The sequence below is a fragment of the Schistocerca cancellata genome, chromosome 4, assembly GCF_023864275.1.
Source record: "Schistocerca cancellata isolate TAMUIC-IGC-003103 chromosome 4, iqSchCanc2.1, whole genome shotgun sequence".
NCBI classification, from domain to species: domain Eukaryota; kingdom Metazoa; phylum Arthropoda; class Insecta; order Orthoptera; family Acrididae; genus Schistocerca; species Schistocerca cancellata.
Genome location: NC_064629.1, coordinates 196,860,847 through 196,868,927, shown reverse-complemented (window position 1 = coordinate 196,868,927; position 8,081 = coordinate 196,860,847).

The following is an 8,081-nucleotide window of genomic DNA, read 5'->3' as shown; positions in this document are numbered from 1 at the left end:
CTTTCACTTATCTCTCTAAAACTGTGCGTTTTTCAAAGACGAGCGTGCTATACAAAATTAGTCAAATTCCTACTAAATGCACCAGTCAGCTTCGATTTTGTGACGAGCGGTATCGGTGTTAGTTCGTGCTAATAAAATAGTGATTCTTTGATCCTTCTGCGAAAACGTCAAAAACGGCCACTCCACCGTTCCTCCTCCCCCCCTCCCCCCCTCCTACAACTCGAAAATTATAAATGTTAACAACAAAAACCCCTGTGCCACGTGAAAGTACATTAATTTCGCGCTCCTAAAACGTGACTGCGCTTTATTATCTTATATCCGTGAGCTGAATCGAACTGCATTTGCCTGCCATCTGTCTCTTCCGCGCTGCGTGTCACAACTGTTTGTATAGAAATTTTGAGGGCAGCCTCGTCAGACACCTGCGACCTGTCGTCAGAGGTCCATCTGGCGTGGCACACCTGGTCTGTACACCCCATAGCTTTATGGAATCTTACACTGAATGACTGAAGTCTGAATTATATAAATAAAAGATGAAAATCCCTGGGTAACAATGAAAAGAGCGAAAAGTTGCACTAGAAATTAATTTCAAGTTGGATGCGTTTTAATTCCATTTTTATTTTGTGGAGATGGATATTTTTGTGAGCCTCCTTGAGGACGACCAAACACATTCCCTTCCCCCTAACAGGATGCTCCTACGATTCATTTGTTGCTCACATTCCCTTCCAGGCCCATTCCAGCGTCTCGCAGCCCATCTACTCGTATCTAGTGGTGGGTCAGTCAGCTCGGAATGACCAACACATCATCGTTGGATCTTAAAGGCTTTTGTCGTTATGTGCATGCATGTCTCGTCCCGACTGTGTAATTTGTGACAGACTGTTAAAAGATGGGACACAGACGAGTGCTATGAGAGGGGAAAGGATTGATATCTGCGATTGCAGTCTTTTTCGGCGTCGTTTTGTCGCAACGTTTCAATGAGTTTCGTACCCATCATCAAACTCATTGAAACGTTGCCACAAGACGACGCCACCACTCGGCTGATAACCCGAGAAGAATTCATAAGGATTGACGTCTTTCATCCAAGACAGTACGAAGAGACGGTGTGGTAAGACTAATATTTAAGAGGTATTCATGACAAATGCAGGAGGAATTACGTGACAAAAGTCAATTGCTACTTATTTGAAGAGCCCCCAAAAAAACCCTGAATAAAAACTGCTGCTTTCAGTTATACCTGACTTTAAAACTCATTGCTTTTCATCTGGAGAGGAGGTGCCTCCGCATTATGTTAAGAAACAAACCAAAAGGCTCACTCAAAACATCGTTTGGCGCACCCTGCAAGGAAATTAACGTTGCAGAAAATGCGCTCACATTCACGAGAAGTATAAACTAAGGTGCCAAAAGTCATGAGACAGTGGTATGCATATATGCAGATGGTAAACACAAGGTATAAAAGGGCAGAAGGACAATGCATTGGCAGAGCTTTATTTGTACTCAGGTGATTCATGTGAAAAGGTTTCCGATGTGGTTATTGTTGCATGACGGGAATTAAGAGACTTTGAATACAGAATAGTAGTAGGAGCTGGATGCATGGGACATTCCACTTAGGAAATCGTTACACAATGTAATATTCCGAGATCCAAAGTGTCAAGAGTGTGCTGAGAACACCAAATTTCAGGCATTAACCTCTCACCACAGACAACGCAGTGGCTGACCGTGGCCTAGTCAGATGACTCGAAGTTTCAGCAGGTAAGAGCTGATGGTAGGGTTCGAGTGTGGTGAGGAACCCCACAAAGTCATGGACCCAGGTTGTCAACAAGGTACTATGCAATCTGGTGGTGGCTCCACAATGGTATGGTCTGTGTTTACATGGAATGGACTGAGTCCTCTGCTCCACGTGAACCGAACATTGACTGAAAATGTTTATGTTTGGCTACCTGGAGACCATTTGCAGCCATTCACGGTCTTCGTGTTCCCAAAAAATGATGGAATTTTTATGGATGATATTGCCCCTTGGCGCTGGGCCACAATTGTTTGCGACTGATTTGAAGAGAATTCTGGACAATCCGAGCAAATGATTTGGCCACCCAGATCGCCTGACATGGATCTCATCAAACGTTTATACTTCATAATCGATAGGTCAGTTTGTGCACAAAATCATGCGCCAGCAACACTTTCGAAATTATGTACAGCTGTAGAGGCACCATGTCTCAGTATTTTTGCAGGGGACTTCCAATTATTTTTATTAGTCCAGGCCACATCGAGTTGCTGCCCTATGCAGGGCAAAAGGAGGTATGACATGATATTAGGAGGTATTCCATGTTTGTTGTCACCGCTGCGTGGTACAGTGTGTATAGCCAGTTACTGACTTGGTAGTAGCTGATGCACAGTACAGTTTTCCGTCGCATGGAAACTCTGCTCCAGACCACACAGACTATCAATGCAGTTGGCAGACCCCCTGGACGTGAGGTGGAAGATGCTATGCAAGCAGTTTACTGTTTCCTAGAAAAAACTGATGAGGAATGCCAATGCACCATGGAAGAATTGATGGAGCAGATTTATGGTGGTTTGCGTCCGTATCCAAGCACTATCAGAAGACATCTCCTTCAGAAATATGGCGATGATATTTTGGTTACAACAAGCAAAAATTACGTTGTGTGTTTCGTAGTCAATGGACAAAAAAAATCATTACTGAATGCTGGTATCAAGACGTTCTGAGGCTGCTAGAAAAAGAAGAAAAGCGTGTTATTGAGGAAGACATAAGATCGCAAGTATGTAATTTGACTGAACACTCCCACCCTGTGAAGAAAACTTTCTACATGAAACTGAGGATCTCATTTCTGAGACTCTTAGAGTTTTAATGGACGCTGTGGTGCTCAGAAAAAAGCGGAAGGATCTCGAAAAATGGAAGAAAAAATCAGCAGCCGTTGCAGATAGCGTGTGATTAGTGCTGTGCAGCCTGTGCCATTCCTCCCCCCTCTTCAGATCGGCTTAGCAGTATTTCTTTACAAAGAAGAGGGTTCTTGCCAATTGACAGATGTCCTTTCTTCCATGGAGTTTTGTTCCTTGTGCAGGAAGCAACTCGATTCGAGGTGTCATAGATAACGGCTGTTAACCAACGATAACTTTGCCAGATGATCTGCGACAACACCATTTTCAGCATTCAAACTCTCGATGGACGAAACACATTTCCTAGAATGGGAGGGAATCTGATGCCCCCACCTCCCCCTCGCCCTCCTTCCCTTTCCTCCCCAAAAAATCAGTTTCCCTGGGTCGAAAGGCTGAACGAATGAAAGATGTACCATCAGCATACATCGTTGGAAGCTTACGAGCTTAACCACTGAAACATTTTGAAAGGAACAATGATGTCGGCTTAGCTGCTATTGACCTCAATGGGTCAAGTACATCAGACGCTCATACTGAGACCATTGTTCCATCAGTGCCACTTCTGCTGTGGCTGCACAGGAAATCTTCCAGGAATTTCTGGATGGAATGGTTTTATCAAGGAGGTAACCGAAGAAATACCTTTCCAGGCAACCTTCATAGACCGCCAACCTTTTATAAATGCAGCTTCTGGGGAATACAACACGATATTCACATAATTGTTGTCTTTTGTTGGAAAGACACATTCGTTGGGGCAGCAAAAACTTTCATCACGTTCGATCAGCCTCTCTACGTCACAGAATGAGATGCGGCAGTGAGCTGTGTGGGAGACCCTGAATTACATGTCGTGGTCAAATGAATAGGTTGTTTATGTTTTTCAGTGGGACTATGGGGTATATTATGGAAGAGAGAGGGTTGTCAGTAAAATTCAACACTGTCTACGCAGCCGACAGCACTGTAAAAGTGTAGCCTATGCCAGGGCATTCAGAGGACATACATTGGTTTTGCGAGCTCTTGGTATGGTGATAATAGCGTCCCTAAACCTTTCCAAGTCGATATTGAGCAACTTTTATACAGTGGGGACTAAAGTGGACCACTGGATGCACCTGACAGAGATTGTGGGAAGGAAATTTCACAAAAATTCGAAACCCAGTTTCAGTGTACCCCAGTCTAGGCCACAATTCAAATCTGTGAATTGAATATTTCCAGATGATAACTTTGGTGTTGACATTTATTGAATCTGAGTGCATGGGAAATTGGAAACTACACCTGTAAGTCACACGAGACATACTAACATATATCCATACCAGCGGACAATATGTACACGCCAAGTGCACGATACCCTCACTCTGGAGCACTCCATGCCACTTGATGAATTTCAAGAATGCACTTTGAAAAAGAGTTTCACTATTCGACGCAGTGACAAATGCTGGTGCGGAACATGGAGCGATGCGAAGGTTGAAAGAAGGCTGAGTAGAGAATGTGGATTTAGCACAGACATCTTGGAAAGGTGAAGGCTTGGAATGAGTTTGCTCCAATACGTCACAAACGTGACTGAGGATTTTTGCGGTGTAAACTTTGCAACGACTGACCAATATGCAGACAGTCGTGATTCAAGAGTAAATAATGACAACTGTACGAAAAAAAAGGTTGGATTGGTTTCACCAACACCTCAGAGCCAATATCAGTCAACAATGTGGTTGTGAAAGGATATAAAATCAATTGTCTCTGCCGGCCGGTGTTGCCGTGCGGTTCTAGGCGCTTCAGTCTGGAACCGCGTGACCACTACGGTCGCAGGTTCGAATCCTGCCTCGGGCATGGATGTGTGTGATGTCCTTAGGCTAGTTAGGTTTAAGTAGTTCTAAGTTCTAGGGGACTGATGACCACAGATGTTAAGTCCCATAGTGCTCAGAGCCATTTGAACCATTTTTCAATTGACAATTGGCCAGGGAGGTCGAAACCAAAGATATCAAGGGATTGTTGGGAATGATTTCAAAACCGTCAAGTTCAAGCGAGCTCTGCCGTCCTCATTAGTGTGGTTATTGAGCCAACCACTTTGTTTCAAAGGATGGCTATCGCCAAACAGTCAGAAGAAGAAGTACAGGGTTATTACAAATGATTGAAGCGATTTCACAGCTCTACAATAACTTTATTATTTGAGATATTTTCACAATGCTTTGCACACACATACAAAACTCAAAAAGTTTTTTTAGGCATTCACAAATGTTCGATATGTGCCCCTTTAGTGATTCGGCAGACATCAAGCCGATAATCAAGTTCCTCCCACACTCGGCGCAAAATGTCCCCATCAATGAGTTCGAAAGCATCGTTGATACGAGCTCGCAGTTCTGACACGTTTCTCGGTAGAGGAGGTTTAAACACTGAATCTTTCACATAACCCCACAGAAAGAAATCGCATGGGGTTAAGTCGGGAGAGCGTGGAGGCCATGACATGAGTTGCTGATCATGATCTCCACCACGACAGATCCATCGGTTTTCCAATCTCCTGTTTAAGAAATACCGAACATCATGATGGAAGTGCAGTGGAGCACCATCCTGTTGAAAGATGAAGTCGGCGCTGTCGGTCTCCAGTTGTGGCATGAGCCAATTTTCCGCGGGCTACGCGTGAAACTTGCCCGCACGCGTTCAACCGTTTCTTCGCTCACTGCAGGCCGACCCGTTGATTTCCCCTTACAGAGGCATCCAGAAGCTTTAAACTGCGCATACCATCGCCGAATGGAGTTAGCAGTTGGTGGATTTTTGTTGAACTTCGTCCTGAAGTGTCGTTGCACTGTTATGACTGACTGATGTGAGTGCATTTCAAGCACGACATACGCTTTCTCGGCTCCTGTCGCGATTTTGTCTCATTGCGCTCTATAGCGCTCCGACGGCAGAAACCTGAAGTGCGGCTTCAGCAGAACAAAACTTTATGAGTTTTTCTACGTATCTGTAGTGTGTCGTGACCATATGTCAATGAATGGAGCTACAGCGAATTTATGAAATCGCTTCAATCATTTGTAATAGCCCTGTAGAGGACATCTGAACCCACGAATTGGCTGCATATCCCCTAACCTTGTTTGATGAGGGTGGATTGAGAAAAGGCACAAAATCTGATCCGTAAAAAGCTGTTAAACTTCCTCCAGATACCACACTGCTGGATAGCAGTACAGTATGTATGATTTATGTTTTTATTATTATTATTATACAGACTCGTAGGGTCGAGTGGGCATAACTTCGAACAAATTTGCAACTCATATATCTATTATGTAGGAAGTAAGTACAATCAAAGTGCGAAAGTTATGTTCAATGTTTTATTTGGATGGACAGAAGACTACGAAGTCCGTGAAGTGCTTAAAGAGATCGAGCAAAAAGCAGTCTCTGGAGATGCAATTTAGCAGCACCATGACACCAACAATTTCACAACTAAATTTTCTATAGACTGTGAAAAACAAAGATAATCACCCTGCTGATGTAAAAATGCAATTAAAGTGAAATCGCTTCCAAGGAGGCAGCTGATAATGCAGACACTCTGATAGCGGGGCGAAAGAATCCCTGGCTTTAGCTCACAAATGTGTCACAATTTCGAGGGAAGCTGTTGACTTCTGATCGTAATGATAGTCTCCAAATTCCCCACAATATATATTTTCTCAAGCCAGAAGGAGGTACAATCCCTCAGCTACTCTATTGTTCAGGAAGTGCAATGGAAAAGAACGTTGACAGTTATATTTTCTTCTTCCACGCAATGAGTGACTGCAACTCTGTGTCTGCATTTCTCAACCGAGGCAAGGTTAAATTTCTCAATACCCTCTCCAAAAATTTCGAATCTCGAATGATGTTGTTGTTGATGTGGTCTCAGTCTGAAGACGGTTTAATGTATCTCTCCATGCTATTCTATCCTGTGCAATCCTCTTCACCGCCGAATATCTATTACGTCCTTCTGAATCTCTCTACTGTATTCGTCTCTTTGTCTCCCTCTACGGTTTCTACCCCCCACAGTTCACTCCAGTGCTAAATTGCTGATCCCTTGACGGCTCAGAATGTGTCCTATCAACCAATCCCCTCTTGTAGTCAGGTTGTGCAACAAATTCCTTTTCTCCCCAGTTCTATTCAGTACCTCCTCATTAGTACCCACCTAATGTTCAATGTTTTTCTATTCTTCTGCAGCATCACATTTCGAGAGTTTCCATTCTCTTCTTGTCTAGACTGTTTATCGCCCATGTTTCACATCGTAATCTGGCTACACTCCACACAAATACCTTCACAAAAGACTTCCCAACACTTAAATCTATATTCGCTGTTAACAAATTTCTCTTCTTCAGAAATGCTTTTATTGCCATTGCCAGTCTACATTTTATTCCCTGTCTGCTTCGACCATCATCAGTTATTTTGCTGCCCAAATAACAAAACTCATCTGCTCTTTCAAGTGTTTTACTGTCTCTAATAGAATTATAGCGTCATCGGCAAACCTCAAGGTTTTTATGGCTTCTCCCTGAACCTTTATTCCTACTCCAAATTTTTCTTTTGTTTTCTTTACTGCTCGCTCATGTACAGCTTCGGGGATAGGCTACACCGCTATCTTACTTCCTTATCAACCAGTGCGTCCCTTTCATGCCCCTTGACTCTTATAGGTGCCGTTTGGTTTCTATACAAGTTGTAAATAGCCTTTCGCTCCACGTATTTTACACCTTCTACCATCAGAATTTCAAAAAGAGTATTCAACTCAACATTGTCAAAAGCGTTCTTTGAGACTAAAAATGCTATAAGCGAATGTTTGACTTTCCTTAACCTATCGTCTAAGACAAGTCGTATGGCCAGTATTGCCTTGTGTGTACCTACATTTCTCCAGAATCCAAACTGATCTTCTCAACGGTTGGTTTCTTCCAGTGTTTACATTCTTCTGTAAAGAATTCGTGTAAGTATTTTGCAACTATGACTTATTAAACTTACAGTTTGATAATATTGTCACGTAGAAGAAGGTGTAATTAGATGAATGATGAACACTAACTTCACTTAACGAAGGTTTATTCAGCACTTGAGTACAAGAGCGCGGAGCGAACTGCCTCCGACCAGAACACATACGGTATATATACAGTTACAAAACATTCCAGTACAATGATTTTTGATATTTGTGGATACCTCTAGAATGTACTCAAACCGAATATAGAAATTGAAAATATACATGCAACCGTCTAGTATCATAACCA